The following is a 19,884-nucleotide window of genomic DNA, read 5'->3' as shown; positions in this document are numbered from 1 at the left end:
AGTTACCATCACAATTGAGATAGCTCAACTTGCTTCAGTGTAAGAACAGAAAAGCCAGCCATAGTTTAAGGGACTGAACTTGTGTGAGACATCTATTGGTAGCTTTTGGAAGCACACACTAACTAGCAGAATTATTTACTTGCCAAATCCTTTTTAAACCCTCTAACAAACAACACCATACAAACCATAGCAATGAACAGCAACGATGAAACACTAAACCCTTTCAAACATATATTTAGCAATTAATTCCACGCAATTTCTTATCTACTTTTTTCATTACATTAGAGAAACCACTCAGCTCGTATTCTCTCCCTCTAACCCTCCATAAACAGAGAGAAGAACGATCATCAAAGGCAACCAACAGCTGTAAAATTACAGCATTAGCTACCCACTTCACGCTCAGAAGAGAATACTAAAAGTCCTCAACGTGGTTACTGAGTTTGACCACTTTCGAGCACATTTCTCCAGTTAAAAACTATAGAAATGATCCCTGAAAGTATAGTCTTACTTAAACCATGCTACAGTGAATCGACACACAGTAGCGGTACCTGGCTAATGTTGTGGTGACTTCTTATTACTTCTAATATACGATACAAACGCACACATAGATTATTAATACATTATTTTACAGGATCTTGAGTATTTCAAGCTTCAAACATTAATATAACTTTCATATTGTTGAGCGGTTTGGTAAGACTATGCGAACATGGCTAATTTGCATACAACACGCCTACCGTTCAATCGCAGCTTGCTTCCCAGCTTTCTGTGTGTTTTCCAAGCCGCGTTACGTTGTCGCCGTCACATCGTGCGAAGTAAAATCCACGTAGCGGAGCTTCTTAGGTAGGACGTGGATACACGTGTTGCTTTACATGCGAGTGCGTTGTGACGGAAAACAAAAACTAATGTTACGGTTGTACGGTTTTATAGTTGGGATGTAGGATAACAATTTAAATATAACCAGTCTGTAGAATGACTGTTTTAGACATGAGAAGACAAAACTTTTAGGAACTAACAATGCAAATATAAATACATTAATTAATATATAAGAATCAGTTTGTAAATGATATAGAAATGAAAATTGAGATGTTCCAACCTCAGCAGCAAGTGGTTAATAAGAGTTGAGTTCATTCAAGAACTGAACATGTCGTATTTGCTTAATTATAAGACAGCCCCCCAAAATGTGAATATTAATTTAGAAAAAAAGCCAGAAAATAAGACTACCCTGTAGGAAAAAAGTTTTATTGGTAAATATTCATTCACATGTAAACAATTTTTTAAATATGTCCTAAAACTTTGCTTGAGAAAAGCGCATGTTTTTGTTTTAATTTCCTTTTATTTGCCAACCTGCCCCCTGTAGTTATGCACATCTGCCCCAAGACTTGTTACTCTGTCCCCAAGATATGCCTTATACCCCCTATACACCACTCTGCCCCTCTGATATGCCTTATAACCCCTACAGTGGATATAAAAAGTCTGCACTCCCCTGTTAAAATGCCAGGTACTTGTGATGTTAAGAAGAAGAATCAGACAAAGATAAATCAGGTCAGAACTTTTTTCAGCTTTAACCCCTTCAAGACGGGGACATACCTGGTACTTCCTGGTCAAAGGTCACCGGCAGACCGGGACGTACCAGGTACGTTATCGATGATGCGCGATCCAGCGTCCCTATGAGCGCTGGGATCGCGAGGGGCGGCTGCTACTGCACGGAATTTAAATATTTAAAAAAAAAAGGTTTTCAAGGGAAGATGCAGTTTGCCAACGTCGGTCCTGAAGGGTTTAATGGGACCTATAACGTAAATAATTCAATTGCAAAAGAAACTGAAATTTTTGAGGGGGAGAAAAAAAAACAACTCACAATACCCTGGCTGCATAAGTGTGCACACCTTCTTATAACTGGGGCTGTGGCTGTGTTAGGAAATAACCAATCACATTCAAACTTATGCTAACCCCTTCAGGACCAGGGTTTTTTTTTTTTTTTTTTATCATGTTTGCACTAAAAAACCAGAGCAGTTTTTGTGGTTTTTTTGCTATGTCTTTCTTTATATATATATATATATATATATATATATATATATATATATATATATATATATATATATATATACATACATACATACATATACACTACCATTAAGTATGAAAAATATCTAAAAATGTTGGGGAAAAAAGGAAATATTTTCACAGTGTCACCAATAAAAACTATATATAACCAGTGCAAATGGAAAAAAACCTCCAAAAGTGTATTTAGGTATTTGTCCTGTTTTTGGAAACACCTCATATGCCTGATATTTTCATTTATTTTTGCACTTACAGGGTTAAATATGAATGATGGGCACCTTTTTATCAGATCACTTGTAAGTGACAAGTTTAGGCCACTGACATCGATCAGGGAGACCGATCAATAATCAGTGACTTAAAATGTCACTGACAAGTGATGAGGTAATAATTACCGCATTTGCTTAATTATAAGACGACCCCCCCCAAATCTGAATATTAATCTAAGAAAAAAAGAAAAAGCCTGAATATTAGGTGACCCTATAGGAAAAAAAGATTTACTAGTAAATATTACCGTATTTGCTCGATTATAAGACGACCCTGATTATAAGACGACCCCCCAAAATCTGAATATTAACTTAGGAAAAAAAGAAAAAGCCTGAATATAAGACGACCCTAAAGGAAAAAAGTTTTACCAGTAAATGTTAATTCATGTAAACTATTTTTTTTAATAAAAGCTATGATTGAGAAAAATATTTTTTTTTTGTTTTTATTTCTTGTATTTTCCAACCTGTCCCCCAGTTACACACATCTGCCCCCAGGCTTGCCACACCAATATGGCACTGTGGCCCATGATATGCCTTTTAACCCTCTATATGCCACTGTGCCCCATGGTATGCCTTTTGACCCCCTATGTGCCACTCTGCCTCCAGAAATGCCTTATACCCCTATATCCCATTCTGGCATTTAGGGGGTTAAAATGCATATTATGGGGCAGAGTGGCATATAGGGAGGTATAAGGCATTCAAGGAGGCAGAGTGGCATTAAGGGAGTTAAAAGGCATTATATAGAGCACTCTGCCTCCAGAAATGCCTTATACCCCTATATGTCACTCTGGCATTTAGGGGGTTAAAAGGCATATTATGGGGCAGAGTGGCATATAGGGAGGTATAAGGCATTTCAGGAGGCAGAGTGCACTATTAAATGCCCCCTTAACGCCACTCTGCCTCCTGAAATGCCTTATACCTCCCTATATGCCACTCTGCCCCATAATATGCCTTTTAACCCCCTAAGTGCCAGAGTGGCATATAGGGGTGTAAGGCATTCCAGAAATGCCCTACACACACACACACACACACACACACACACTTACTTACCGGTGCTTCCAATTTCCTGCTGTATTGCCAGGGCAGCGGGTTGACGTCTCATTCCGCGGCAGCCGGAAGGAGGTGGAGTTGGCAGCGGGGGTTTGTATGCGTCCGTCGCAAATACCTTCCCCGGCTGTCAGGGATCAGGAACTCTGGAACTCTGATCTCTGACAGTCGGGGAAGGTATTTGCGACGGACGCATACAAACCCCCGCTGCCAACTTCACCTCCGGAAGCACCGGTAAGTGTGTGGGGGGGGGCGACGACAGGAGGATCCAGGTCCCCTGCAGCGGTGCGGGGGATCTGGATCTTAGTCTCCTAATCAGACCTCTATTTGAGGTCTGATTAGAAGACGACCCCGATTATAAGACGAGGGGTATTTTTCAGAGCATTTGCTCTGAAAAAAACCTCGTCTTATAATCGAGCAAATACGGTAATTCATGTAAACTATTTTTCATAGTTAATAAAAGCTATGATTGAGAAAAATATTCCCACAGGCTTGCCACTCTGCCCCCAGAAATGCCTTATACCCCCTATATGCCACTCTGCCTTCCTGATAAGCCTTTTACCCTCCTATATGCCACTCTGCCTCCAGAAATTCCGTATACCCCTATATACCACTTTGGGCATATAGGGGGTTAAAAGGCATATCATGGGACAGAGTGGCATTTAGGGGGGTATAAGGCATTTCTGAAGGCAGAGTGGCATATAGTTAGTTAAAAGGCATTTCTGGAGGCAGAGTGGCATAAAGGAGGTTAAAAGGCATATCATGGGGCATTCTGCCTCCAGAAAAGACTTATGCCCCCCATATAATACTCCCAGCCACCCCCCCAGCAGTGCCCCATACAAAACGGTTATTAGCCTTAATCATTGAAGGGGTTAACACTGCACTGTCGCTCTTATGGAGCGATCAGGCAACAAGGGAATGTTGTGGCAGGTCCCCATGTGGAGACCCAGTCAACAAACAACCCCCATCCCCGAAGCTGCGCTTTGAGCCTACAGGATCGCTCCGTGGGAGTGATCGAAGACTTGCGGTATCTGTGGACTTGTCCCAGTCCACGGATACCATGTGACCATGAAGTATCAGGTACGTCCTTGTTGCGAAGGGGTTAAATAGAAGTCATAACACGCCATCATTTAAAGTGACTCTGATTAATCACAAATAAAGTTCAGCTGTTCTGGTAGGATTTACCTGACATTTGCTTTGTTGTGTCTCAAATCAGAAGCCACAGAGAACTTCCAAAGCGCCAGAGGGATCTCATTGTTGAAAGATATCAGTCAGGAGAAGGGTACAAAAGAATTTCCGAAGCGTTATATATACCACGGAACACAGTGAGGGCATTACCAAGAACTGGACGTTCCTCCAAAATTTATGAAAAGACGAGAAGAAAACAGGTCAGGGTGGCTTACGATAGGCCTACTGCAGCATTAAGGGAACTGCAGGTATTTCTGGCAAGTACTGGCTGTGTGCTACATGTGACAACAATCTCCCATATTTATATGAATGGGCTATGGGGTAGGTTGGCAAGACGGAGGCCTTTTCTTACAAAGAAAAACATCCAAGTCCCCCAAAAGGTTGAACTTTTTGGCCATAATTCCAAAAGGTATTTTTTGTGCAAAAGCAACACATCACCCAAAGAACACCATACCCACAGCGAAGCATGGTGGTGGCAGCATAATGCTTTGGGGCTGTTTTTCTTCAGCTGGAACCGGGGCCTTAGTCATGGTGGAGGGAAATATGAACAGTTCCAAATACCAGGCAATTTTGGCACAAAACCTTCAGGCGTCCATTAGAAAGATGAAGAGGAAGTTCACCTTTCACTATGACAATGACCCAAAGCACACATCCAAATCCACAAAAGCATGGCTTCACCAGAAGGACATTAATGTTTTGGAATGGCCCAGCCATAACCTAGACCTGAATCCAATTGAACATCTGTGGGGTGATCTGAAGAGGGCTGTGCACAGGAGATGTCCTTGCAATCTGACAGATTTGGAGCGCTTTTGACGATTGGGCAAATATTGCTAATAGACTCCTACCCAAAAAGATAAAGCAAGATACCGTATTTGCTCGATTATAAGACAAGGTTTTTTCAGAGCAAATGCTCTGAAAAATACCCCTCGTCTTATAAATGGGGTCGTCTTCTAATCAGACCTCAGATAGAGGTCTGGCTATGAGACTAAGATCCAGATCTTCTGCAGCCCTGCAGGGGACCTGGATCCTCCTGTCTGATAACCTCAGCTGCTGCCAGCACTTTCACCGGGGTTTATCACCAAGCGCCGACGAAAGTGCGGACAGCAGCGGAGGTTGCATATGTGCGTACCTTCTCACTGCCGGGATAGCCCGCCCACTGCCGGGGAAGCAGAGCCGGCCGGCGGCACTGTGCCATCCCAAAGTCATCGGCGGATCCGGTAATTTTCTAGAGGAGGCGGGGCCTAGCAGGGTCACACAGCGTCATTGTGTGTGATCCCGTGGGAGCTGCAGTAAGCGCCTGCTGAGGCATCACAGTGAGTGAAGCGCCTTAGGTGCTTGAGTGTATATTAGTGTCTGGGTATCTAAGTGTCAGAGTGGGTAGGTCAGTGTCAGAGTGGGTAGGTCAGTGGGTATATAAGTGTCTTGGTGTGTAAGTGTCCCCTATATGCCACTCTGCCCCATGTTATGCCTTTTAACCCCAGAGTGGCATATAGGGGTATAAGGCATTTCTGGAGGCAGAGTGGCATATAGGGGGTTAAAAGGCATAACATGGGCAGAGTGGCATATAGGTGGATAAAAGGCATATCAGAGAGGCAAAGTGGCACTTAGGGGGTATAAGGCATTTCTGGGGGCAGGTTGGCAAATAAAAACAAACAAAAAAAGTTTGCATGAATTAAACTTTTTTCCTTTAGGGTGGTCTTATAATCAGGCTTTTTCTTTTTTTTAAATTAATATTCAGATTTTGGGGGGTCGTCTTACAATCGAGCAAATACGGTAGTTTATTTAAAAGGAGAAATACTACCACAATAAGAGGACAAAGTCATAAGCTGGAGGGGCAAAGGTTTAATATTACTTTACGGAAAGGGTAGTGGACACATGGAATAGCCTTCCATTAGAAGTGGTAGATGTTGATACAGTAAAGACATTTAAGCAAGCATGGGATAGGCATAGGGCCAAGCTAGATATAGGATAAGGAAAGTACTCAGAGGTTGGGCAGACTGGATGGACCTAATGGTTCTTAGCTGCTGTCACTTTCTATGTTTCTATAATCATAATGTAGAACCTCACAATATGGTCATCCATCTATCTGTTTTTTATCCAGAATTTGACCAGGGCAGCTCTAGCGTTATTACGTCCACCACCATGAGGCTTTTGCCAGCTGGTGGTGCACAGGAGTGATCAAAGAGACTCCTCCCACCAGAGGCCGGTCTACCTTCTGTGTCCCAGCTGCCAGAGGCAGCTTCAGGGACAGGTGGAGAGGGTTCTTCAGTCTCCACATGAGTGTGGAGACCAGCCCCAACCCTTCCCTGCTGCCTGATTGCTCCATGAGAGGGACAGTGCAGCATTAACCCCTTCAATGCCACAGTTGTGTATGACACATTCGTGGCATTGCAGGGGTTAATATTTGTCCCGCAAAGCTTGTGGGGACTAAATATCAGTCAATGCTGTGCTCCAATGGAACATCAGCATTGAAAGAGAAAAATAATTTATCAAAAGCTTTTTTTAAAAAAAACAGCTCTGAGCTGAAAGTCCAGGGTGCTTCCAGGTCAAATGCTGTGAGTTTAGTAAGTGGGCTGATGATGTTCACTCACAAGTCCATACAAACTATATGCAATAGGATTGTAGCAAGGCTACCGCAACATCAAGCGGAAGTTACGGGACGTTTTGTACCACTTTTTAATGTAAGCTACCAGATTTTATTCAAGATTAAAAATATATATATACTTTTTAACCTCCTGGTATCCACCTTCTGATTTTTTTGAGAAATCTGGTTTCATGCACACCTGAAAGTTGCATTGTAAAGAAACAAAATACAAAGAGGCCTGGAATTGTAAGTCTCTCCTATGCTCTATCACAGCGGTCCCCCAACCTTTTTGGCACCAGGGACCGGTTTTGTGGAAGACAATTTTTCCACTGACCGGGGGCGGAGTGTTTTGGGTTTGATTCAACTGGAATACATTTATTGTGCATTTTACTTCTATTATTATTATTAATATATTTATTATCTATTGTTAATAATATACCGTATACTGATTATAAGACGACCCCCCAAATCTGAATATTAATTTAGGAAAAAAAGAAAAAGCCTGAATATAAGACGAACCTATAGGAAAAAAGTTTTACCAGTAAATGTTAATTCATCTAAACTATTTATTTTTAATAAAAGCTATGATTGAGAAAAATATTTTGGTTTTATTTCCTTCTATTTTCCAACCTGCCCCCCAGTTATGCACATCTGCCCCAGAAATGCCTTATACCCCCTAAATGCCACTGTGCCCCATGAAATGCCTTTTAACCCTCTAAATGCCACTGTGCCCCATGATATGGCTGTTGACCCCCTATGTGCCACTCTGCCTCCAGAAATGCCTTATACCCCTATATGCCACTCTGGCATTTAGAGGGTTAAAAGGCATATTATGGGGAAGAGTGGCATATAGGGAGGTTTAACCCCTTCGCGACCTTTGCCGGTTCAGGACCGTCATGACATGAAGGTCGCTAAATGACCTTTGACGGTCCTGAACCGTCATAAAATAAAATAAGCTTAGAAAGTGATCAACGATCACTTTCTTCGCTTAAACGGCGTTACTGTAATGCCTCGATGTCGAGGCATTCAGTAACGCCGAGATCGGCATCGGGGGCCATGTCTGGCCCCTCCCCGGGGCGTCAACAGCCGCCATACATGTATGGCGGCGGACGCCCGTTTTAAAAGCGTTTAGGAGGCGATCGACGATCGCCTCCTAAACTTAAATGGTGTCGCTGGAATGCCTCGATCAGGAGGCATCCAGCGACACCAAACACTTACCTTTGGATGGGCTGTGACCGCTCCGGAGAGCGGTCACAGCCGCAGCTGCCGGTGATCTTCGCCATCAAGCAAGATGGCGGCGGCCCGGGAAAATAAACAATAAAGATGATAGAGTTAGCTAGACGGTCTCCAGACCCTCTAGAGAACTCTGGCTCCACTTGCAGGTTGAATACAGGTACTGCATTCAACCATGCAAGTCAATGGAGCCCAGCTTTCTAATCACTATGTGATTAGTAAAATATTCAAAAAAAAATAAAAAATGAAAAAAAAATGTGCTAACATTTAAAAATAATTATGCACTGATGTCACTAGATGAACCATCCAGTACATTGCAAAATGTGTAAAAAAAAAATATAAAAAAAGTATTAAAAAAATAAAATAAAATAAAAAAATAAAGTTTATTATTTTGAGCAAGTGCTAAAATTTCTCAAAAATCTCAACAAAGAGTTAAAATAAAAGCACTTCAAATACCCAAGGGGTGTCTAATATATAAAAAAAATGGCTGATGGGGTAAATTGGAGTGGCCAAGCTCAAAGATAGGGCATAGGTACAGACTGACCAAAATGGAGAAAAAAAGCGCACTTCCCAAATGTGGCATTTTAAATCTCAAACAACCCGACAAACCCATGCATGTCGGGTATCACTGCACTCAGGAGATGTTCCTGAACACACATTGGGGTGTTGTTTGACAGTGGCATATACCAGAACCTGTATATCTATAACTAAAGTACAATTTGTGTGGAAAAAAAATACTATTACAAAGTTTGACAAAGTGTAGTTCTATAATTTGTGCATGGAAAGGGTTAAAATAACAGCATTTGGAATACCCTGGGGTGTCTAGTTTTCAAAAATATATGGTTTGAATGGGTTAAATTGAGTTAACCCGCTTCAAAGATATTCCAAAGAGGAGATGGAGGCAGAATGACCAAATGACCACCTGGATTACGCATGCCCCAAAAGTAGCCTTTTACCAGCCAAACAATCTGACAAACCCATGCATGTGGGGTATCGCTGTACTCAGGAGATGTTCCTGAACACATATTGGGTGGTTGTTTTACAGTGACATATATCAGGACCTGTATATCTATAGCTAAAGTACAATTTGTGTGAAAAAAAAAATAAAAAAAATGACTATTACAAAGTTTGACAAAGTGTAGTTCTATAATTGGTGCATGGAAAGGGTTAAAATAACAGCATTTGGAATACCCTGGGGTGTCTAGTTTTCAAAAATATATGGTTTGAGGGGGTTAAATTGAGTTTACTGGCTTCAAAGATCTTCCAAAGAGGAGATGGAGGCAGAATGACCAGATTTGTTAAAAAAGATTTGGAAATCATAAAACGCTGCTTGTACTTATTGCCCTATAACTTACAAAAAACAGCAAAAAAACATAAAAACATTGGGTATTTCTAAACTCAGGACAAGTAGTAGAATCTATTTAGCTAGTTTTTTTACTTGCTTTTTTAGGTGAGTAAAAGATTTTTCAAATAAAAGTCATAAAATGTGTTTTTTTTCAATTTTTCACCATGTTTTTTTTATTTTTTTTATAGTAAATAAGATGATACGATCAAAATAATGGTATCCGAAGAAAGCCCATCTTGTCCTGAAAAAAACAATATATAACTTATGTGGGTACACTAAATGGGTGAGGAGAAAATTACAGCTGAACACAAGCACCACAAAAGTGTCAAAACAGCTGCGGTCCCACAGGGTACAAAACGAAAAATGAGCCCGGTCCTTAAGGGGTTAAGGCATTCAGGAGGCAGAGTGGCGTATAGAGGGTTAAAAAGGCATTTCTGGAGGCAGAGTGGCATTAAGGGGGTTAAAAGGCATTTCACAGAGCACTCTGCCTCCAGGCATGCCTTATGCCCCCATTTAACACTCCCCCGGCCCCCCCTCCCAACTTACCGGTGCTTCTAACTTCCCTGTCATGTAGCCGGGGCAGCGTGTAGATCCCACGCACTTACGCTGCAGCCGGAAGGAGGCGTGGCTAGCAGCGGGGGTTGTCTGCGTCCATCGCGCAGACCTTCCCTGACTGTCATAGATCAGAGTTCCCCGCTCCGGTGCGGGGAACTCTGATCTCTGACAGCCGGGGAAGGTCTGCGCGATGGACGCAGACAACCCCCCTGCTAGCCATGCCTCCTTCCTGTTCAGCGGAAGTTGTCTACTCGAATCGCGTAGACATCTACACGCTGCCCTAGCTACACACCGGGGACTCAGAAGTACCGGTAAGTGGGGCGGGGGGGGGCAGGAGGATCCAGGTCCCCTGCAGCTGCGGGGGATCTGGATCTTAGTCCTATTTGAGGGCTGATTATAAGACGACCCCCATTTATAAGACAAGGGGTATTTTTCAGAGCATTTGCTCTGAAAAAAACCTTGTCTTATAATCGAGCAAATACGGTATTTGCTATTATTCATAACACTTTCATTCTCTCAATCATTCTCACTCTTTATTCACTATCTTCCCTCTCCCCTTTTTAAACTTCACTTATCGTCCAGGAGTCCTACCGTGGGAGCGAAAGGCCTCTGTCTCCCTGCTCTGCCACGGTGTTAGCTGCTTCACTGCTGAGCGCTGGAATATGAAATATGAATATGAAAACGCACCCCTCTCTCTCCTCCGCGTTTGAAGCCACTGATTCTGGGACATGTGGTCACCCTATCGTGCGGCCCGGTTGCTTATAGGCCACGGACCGGTACTGGTCCGTGGCCCGGTGGTTGGGGACCCCTGCTCTATCACATATACCATTTGTTATTGTGCATTCTACATACTGTTTTATTTTCCCCACAACTATTTATTTTTTGAGTGCTGCCACTAATTACCTTTGCTATTTCACTTTTGGGATAACTGTGGAGTTTTGCTCCCATTGATTCAGCAGCACTTATGTTTAGCGCTTCACCTAAACTCACTTATTTATATATGGTATTTTGTATATGTTTATGAAGTGATTCAAACACACAGAAGAAAGCCCTGTGCTCAAACTCCCATCACTCTTGTTATTTCTGACATTTTGTCCATGAGATAAAAAAATACTTCTTAGAATCGTTTACTTTACCGCAGGACTGCTGAAAGGTAAGTGAAGTACAAATGGGGGGGATAGGGTAGGTAATAGGGAGGGGGAGGAATGGTACATAATGACCCCTGGCGTCAGCGGGGGGGGGGCACCATTTTAAACTTTGCCCCAGGCGGCATTATGTCTTGGGCCGGCCCTGCACAACAGGACGGGCTCTGCCACACTGATACCCAAACACACACACCACGACAGGCTCCGCCACATCAACACCGAAACACATACCAGGACAGGCCCTGCCACATCAACACCCAAACACACACACCTGGACAGGCTCTGCCACACCAACACGCAAACACACACATACCAGGACAGGCTCTGTCACACCGACACCCAAACACACACACACCAGGACAGGCTCTACCACACCGACACCCAAACATACACACACCAGGACAGGCTCTGTCACACCAACACCCAGACACAAACAACAGGACAGGCTCTGCCGCACTGACACCCAAACATGCACACCAAGACACTAGGGATGCACTGAAACAGAAAAGGAAAACAAACAAAGGAAATGACCCCCCCCGGCACATTTAAAAATGTTTTTTCAAAATAAACCAGAAAAGCATGGTGGTGAGAGTGTCATGGTCATGGTCTGCTACAGTTCATTGAGGAAACCATGAATGCCAACATGTACTGTGACATACTGAAGCAGAGCATGATCCCCTCCCTTTCGAGACTGGGTATTCCAACATGATAACGACCCCAAGCGCACCTCCAAGACAACCACTGCCTCGCTAAAGAAGCCGAGGGTAGAGGTGATGGACTGGCCAAGCATGTCTCCAGACCTAAACCCTATTGAGCCTCTGTGGGGTATCCTCAAACAGAAGGTGGGGGAGCGTAAGGTCTCTAACATCCACCAGCTCCGTGATGATATCATAGAGGAGTGGAACAGGACTGCAGTGGCAACATGTGACGGTCTGGTGAACTCCATGCCCAAGTGGGTTAAGGTAGTCCTGGAAAATAATGTTGGCCACGCAAAATATTGACACTTTGGGCCCAATTTAGACATTTCCACTTAGGGGTGTACTTACTTTTGTTGCCACGTAATGGCTGTGTGTTGAATTATATTTGAGGGGACAGCACATTTACACTGTTATACAGGCTGCACACTCACTACTTTACATTATAGCAGAGTGTCACTTCTTCAGTGTTGTCACATGAAAAGATATAATAAACTATTTACAAAAATGTGAGGGATTGTCACGAACTGGGTCCAAACAGATGACTGCGTTGACCCAGCGTGCCCAAAGATTGTGTGCAGGAGTCACAGTGCAGTAGTGGAGTTGGACAGGGCCTGGTTGCAGGGCGACCACACTCACCCAGGTGTTGAGCACCTAGGGTTGTGCAGCCACATACCAGCACCCTGACATAGCAGCAGATGTAGTCCAAAAGGAAACAAAGTGATATCCTGCAGGCACCCTGGAGCAGGCATGAAACATATCACTAGAATCACGTGCAGGATGCTGGGGGCTGGGAGTATGGAAGCTAAGCAAAGGATATAGCAGAAACATAACAAGCAAGGGACAGGGAGACCAGGCACGAAACATAACCATACAAGACATACATGATACAGGGCACAACAAAGGACAGGGAACAAGGCAAGGAACACAGGGGAAGGAGAGAGGAGCCGGAATCCTCAGACGCTTCTCCTTTAAGCAAGGATAGGCCATATTAACTAGGGCATGGGGAGAGGAGAGAGGAACCAGAATCCTCAGATGTTAGGAAGAAGGGCAAAGGTACATAAGAGACAGACAAACATGAATACAGAAACTAGCCTAGAACTATGTGATAACAATTGGAGATTCCGTCACATCATATGGCCATAGTATGCTTAGCCCACCACTACGCCAAAGTACTCCAACGACAGTGGGTCCTAACGCTAATCCCTGCTGACAGTGGTACGAAACAAACCAAACATGTAAACCAAACACATAGCACTGAGACATACCTTTAGACCACAGACTGAGACAAACAGAACACACAGGCGGGGCACACCTTATAAAGGAAACAGAGCTGAAGCAGAAGCAAGGAATGGAAGATCAGAACAGAGCAAAAGGAAATCCAGGAATGGATCAAAGCAAAACAGGAAACTGAAGAAAGAGCGAGATATGCAGCTCCGCAGCCCGGGTAGGACGTGACAGGGATGTACTCACTTTTGTGAGATACTGTATATATATGCATTAGACATGCATTTTTATCTACATATGTACTCATCTCTTTAATAATAGCCCCTGCTGCCAATAGATATATAAATATTACACCCTTCTGCCAAAAATGGTACCCTATGCAAGCACTTCCTTGGGTCCTGCTCCAAGCTCCCTAGCACTCAATCACTCCCTCTGCTATTGCACCAAAAAAAGGTATAGATCAAATAAACAACACCTAAAACAGCACTTGCATGAATAGATCAACTGAATAAGACATACAAAAATCATATTTGCAGGTATACATAAATAATGTATGGAAAGATATAGATCAACACGTTAACACAAACCTAACTTTGAAATTCACATGTGAACTCAGCACTGAGGGTATAGATCAAATAAACAAATGGAAACAGCATTGCAGGTATTGATCAACTGAATAAGACATACAAACACTGTATTTGCAGGTATACAATAACAATGTATGGAAACATAGCATTGCAGGTACAGGTCAACAGAACACACAAGCCCAGCATTGCAGGTATAGATCCATTTGAAATCTCTTGTAAACTCAGCACCGAGGGTATTGATCAGATAAGCACATGGAAACAGCTTTGCATGTATGGAAACATAGCATAGCATACATGGATCAACAGAATAACACACAAACCCAGCTTTGCAGGTATAGATCAATTTGAATTCACATAAAAATTCAACATTAAGGTATTGTTAAAATCCCCTAAATTACAGGCTTATATCACAGGTTGTACAACCCAAGGCCAGCCCCGACATCCACACTGCCCACATAGAACCTGACCAGCAACCAGATAACACACATAGAACTTGCCATCTTTGTCCCCAAACAGACCGGCATGAATCAACTTCGTCCCCAAATAGCCCGTCCTATGCCATCTTTGTACCATAAACACCCTGCCTGTGCCATCTTGCTCCCCAAGGCTCAAACACCATGCTTGTCCCATCTTTGCCTTTCCACAAATCAATTATACATCTATGATACACGCAGGTACTTTTACAGTCACTCACTATTTTTTTCACATAATTAATTCACACAATAATTTATTCTCTCACTCATTCACACAAATTATTTACACATATTCATTAATGCATTCTCACAAATTCATTCCCTCTCTCATTCAGGCAATTCATCCACACATTAATTCATACTCTCAACTTATCCACACATTATTTCATTCTCTCATTCACTATTTATCCACACATTATGTCATTCTCTCACTCATTCCCACAATCCATCCACACACTAATTCATTAATTCTCACTCATTCTTACTCTTTATTTCAATATAATTACTACCCCCTTTCCTCACTATCTACCCCCTCTCCCTCCCTTCTCACCATCTACCCCCTCTTCCTCCCTTCTCACTTTGTACACCCTCTCCCTCCCTTCTCACTTTGTACCCGCTCTCCCTCCCTTCTCACTATCAACCCCATCTCTCTCTCTTTTCACTTTGTATCCCCTCTTCCTCCTTTCTCACTATCTATCCTTTCTCCCTCCCCTTCTCACTATCTACCCCCTCTCCTCCCCTTCTCATAATCTACCCTCTCAGTCCTTCGTAGTTCCCTTACCTTCCAGTCCTGCGGTGGGAGCTCCCTGCACTGCTGCAGTGCACCAGATTATGACGCAAATGAGCAAATGCTCTGAAAAATACTCCTTGTCTTATATTCAAAGTCGTCTTGTAATCAGACCTCAAATAGAGGTATGACTACAAGACTAAGATCCAGATCCCCTGCAGCGCTGCAGGAGACCTGGATCTTCCTCTCTGGCAGCCATTGGACGTCTGTGTGATATGTGCAGACAACCTCTGCTGCTACAACACTTCCACCAGGGCTTCTATGATGGAGCACCGGCACCATCCTTAGCCGGTCCAAATATTAGATAAATACAACCTCAGCAACACATAACATTTTACACCGTGATTTATTCAACAAAAATCAATCCAAATGGTGTAGATTCCAGCAGATTCCAGCATGACTATGCCTCAGTGCACAAAGCAACGTCCATAAGCACATGATTGGATGTGTTTGGTATGGGAGAACTTGACTGGTCCGCACAAAGCCAAGACCTCAACCCCTTCAAACGTCTTCTTCAAGACCTCAACTCCATCGAAAGTCTTTGTCATGAACTGGAATGGAGATTGCAAGCCACAGCTTCTTGTCCAACATCAGTGCCTGACCTCACAAATGCTCAGTGTAATTGTCAGGTGTCCCAAGAAAATTGTCCACTCACATGTCTGCAAATAATACTTTATTCAGCCAGCAGCATGAATCAAATCAAGTTTCGGACCACATCATGGTCCTTTATCAAGGTGAAAGCACTTGGTCTAGATACAGATGCTTCTTCCATTTACCTAAAGGTAAAAATCCCAGACAGCTTTTTACATATTGTGCAGGCTCAGAGGTAAACTTTATACTTGGAAGACATTGCAAGAAATGTTACCACTTTTTAAATAAACCTGAATTTTTAATATGTTGTATTGCTTTACAATTTTTTTTAATATTAATTTGTCTATAAGTGTACTGCAAAGCAGTATGTCTGTATTAACTATACTTTATAGGGGGTCTATATTAATTTGTCTATAAGTGTACTGCAAAGCAGTATCTCTGTATTAACTATACTTTACAGGGGGTCTAGTGGGATGATTGTCTGCAAAATGAGTTCTCAAAAATCCAAATGAAGCTAATATGAGATTTGATGACATTACAACCATCTAGAATAACTTGCAATACAACGCAGCATTTGAAGGCAGCAGACAAATGCTTTAATGAATGTTAATATTTTATTATTGTGCTAATTTTGATTATTTTGTACTAAAACAGCAAGAAAACAGTAGACAGTTCAAAATAATATCCAAAAAACACAAATGCCATTCAAAACCACCTACGGCAAAAACAATGGTACTCCACATGTGCTGTATGGAAAATAGCTGGACAAATGCATATGTGGGGATTCTGAGGAGGGGCCACTTTAAGGGTTATCTGCAACATTAAATAGTAAAGTAAATATGTGTAACCATTTCTTAGGTTCTCAATCAATGTAATTCTTTGCGTGACTATATCTACATATTATATACCCTATATAAAATATATATAACATAAAATATTGTATATGTTATAAACTATATAAACATCACTCACACTTTCTACCAATGGACAATGCTGTCTATCTGTTAAAAAAATCTTGTGATAAAACATAAGCAATGCTATAACCCTAGTCTGAATAATAGATAACAATCCCATACAAGCCACTAGCTTGTAATTTATGTATACTAGTGATTGTTATTGAGGTTATTGTTTGCTAAACCTTATATTATTTGTATAAGAATTTGTAGATTACATCATATTCTGTGTTTCATGACATATTTTGTTTACTGAAAGCAGCTTCTGCCCACCATTAACCCCTTAAGGACATAAAAACAATATATTTTTGAAGACATTCCAAAATATTTCAAATGTTGGTATTTTAACACTTTCCATGCGCAAATTCTACCACCAGCCCTTGCCAAATGTAGAGCTCCTGGTACTTGTCACAAACAACACCTTGATATTGAGGCATTACAGCAACACCGTTTGGGAGAAGAAATCAATCTTTAATTACTTTGCAAGCTCGTTAAACCCCATGATGTGCCAGGCTCGTCTGTTGTCATTAACTGATGTCAAGGGGTTAACAATGAGAAGACTCATTGATAGAGACTGATTAACTATCTGATTTCCTGTAATGGGATCACCAGATATTGTTAGGGTTATTCATGAGATAAAATAGGCAAAACCAATATTCTAGCACATAATTCTGGCGCTTTAATTATTGTAGGATCACACCTATAATATGAATTTAAAGCGATACCCTATATTTTATCACTTATCCTAAATCCTTTCAAATCACACCAACATTTATAATTCATAATGAGATATTATATTAGCACAATAGTTTAATCAAGATATAATTTTTTATCAAAACACAATCTACAAAATATCTATATAATCTGTGCGATGCCAAAGATAAAACAGAAAAATTACCTTCAAAACATGTAGCAGTAAATCATGACATAAAATACAGCATAGTATGGATCGGTTATCAGGTATGAATCACTGGCTTATTAAACTCATACAAAAATGTATGACAGGTGAAGCAAACCATTGCATAAACATCTCAGATTTAGGCTAGGTTTCGGCTAGGTTTCCACTTGGGTTTTTGTCCTGCTTTTTTTTCCACTTGGGTTTTTGGGTTTTTGTCCTACAAACCACAGAAAAGAGACAAAAGGGTCCGCCGGGCTGTGTTTAAGTAGAACTCTACCAAGTAAATTACATCAGGAGGGGGCAGATACTTGCCATTTATCCCAATCCCTTTTAGCTGGGTGAAACTTCTAACTTGTAAAGGCTGGAAAAACTGCCTATGGTCAAAAAAAGCAATTTCCACAGAAAGGCTAAAACGCCAGAAAAAACTCCAGAAAAAACGCCAAAACGCAGGTAAATGCAGTGGCAGTTTTCTTGGCGTTTTTCCTGGCGTTTTTCATCAAGAAAAAAACGCAGGACAAAAACCCAAGTGGAAACCTAGCCTTATATGAATGATGCCATTTTATATGATAGTATAATATCAAAGCAGTTAATTTCCGGTCCACTCAGCAACCACAAATAAAAGAAATGGCAATACTCAGGATGGTAACAAAAAGATCACTATATCTCACTATATTAGTCTGTAGCAATGGTACTAACACAACAATTTAACCCCTTCAGGACCGGGGTTTTTTTTGTATCATGTTTGCACTAAATAACCAGATGCTATGACTTTCTTCAACTGTGATTGCCCACTAATTTAGTGTACCCCTACACATTTTATGTTGTTTTTTTCCAGCACAAGTTGGACTTTATTTTGAAATAATAATTATATTATACTGTATTTGATAGATTGTAAGACAAAGATATACTTTATACTCCCTATGTGCCACTCTGCCTCCCTGATATGCCTTATATCCCCATTTGCCACTCTGCCTCCCTGATGTGCCTTATACCCCCTGTGACGGAACCATCCATCACTGGGGCCACCAGAGAGGCCTGACTGCCAGACTCCTCCCTATTGACTATGGGCCCTGACTTTGTAAAGACTTGTGTGGCACCCACGCAGCAGAAGAGCTGCCATCAGAGTGCCCCTGACCTCTGCCTGCTCCCTTCCCTGTTCCCTGAGCCTGAACACAGCAACCTTGTAAGGTCCAATCAGGCAGCACCAGAGACTGTGGTAGTGGATGGGACTATGGTCTCCACACCTGGGTCCCTGCAAAGTTGGGCAGTTGGCCCAGATCCCCACTCCCCAGCAGAAGCGATGGCATCAGGGCAGAGTGATGCTGGTCTCTGCCCACCCCTCCCCCTTGTTCCCAAGTCTGACCATGACGCTCCCACAGTGCCCGCTCAGACCACCCCAGCCGAAATACTGGCAACAGGCGAGAGGCAGGACGACTCCTCTCTACCAGCACTGGGGGTCCCTGCAAACTCTATAGAAGAGCTTTCTCCAGGTCAGAGTGCTGCTGGCCTCTACCCTCCCTCACCAGACGTCCCTTCACCAGAGGATGTATGTACCCCATACAGGTGGATGAGACTGTGGTCGACACCTGTGGTCTCCAGAAATGCTGAGCAGCTGACTCAGATCCCCAACCCTGGATTGAAGGGGCCCCCGCCACCCTGTTTCCCCAGCGGCAGAGAAGACTCCAGAGAGAAGGTGCAGTTGGCAATTCTCTCCAGCGGCAGTTATATTTTTCGGGAGAGGCAGAGGTCAGGCGGGTGAGTACTGCTCTTGGAGGGGCAGATTGTTTGGGGCACCAGTATTGGGAGGGCATTGATGGCCAAAATGAACTGACTGACTACGGAGTCAACCCGTTTGGGGTCTCCTCCTGGGTCAGTCCCATTCGGAAGGGGGAGAAATGTGACGGAACCATCCATCACTGGGGCCACCAGAGAGGCTCGTCTGCCAGCCTCCTCCCTATTGACTGACTTTGTAAAGACTTGTGTGGCTACCCCAGCAGCATATCATGTCATCACTGGCTGAGGGGATTATCTCTAGCAGACAGCCAGGATCTGCAACCAGTGACCACCATTGTTTCAGTTTAATGTTGTATAACTCAGTCTCCCCCCCCTATGGTATTGTTAATCCCGTTACTGCCCCTGTTGTCTCTGGGAGGAAGATTAAGGGTGCGGTTTGTATCCCAATATCTTGATTATGTTAATGTCTGTTTTGCTGGATATATCCAGCCCTGTGTGTCTAAAATAAATCAGTCTTCATT

At 42.6% G+C, this 19,884-nt stretch overlaps 1 non-coding gene across 1 annotated transcript; it reads right to left on the bottom strand.

The window, feature by feature from the left end:
- Positions 1 to 289: 289 nt before the first annotated feature.
- On the bottom strand, positions 290 to 506 carry LOC128481139 (small nucleolar RNA U3). Its single transcript, XR_008350897.1, has one exon. It is a non-coding gene; the product is annotated as a small nucleolar RNA U3 (small nucleolar RNA).
- Positions 507 to 19,884: the final 19,378 nt, after the last annotated feature.

Source organism: Spea bombifrons, chromosome 2, assembly GCF_027358695.1.
Source record: "Spea bombifrons isolate aSpeBom1 chromosome 2, aSpeBom1.2.pri, whole genome shotgun sequence".
Lineage (NCBI taxonomy): Eukaryota > Metazoa > Chordata > Amphibia > Anura > Pelobatidae > Spea > Spea bombifrons.
The sequence above is the reverse complement of the archived record's forward strand: the minus strand, read 5'-3'. Positions and strand labels throughout refer to the sequence as shown.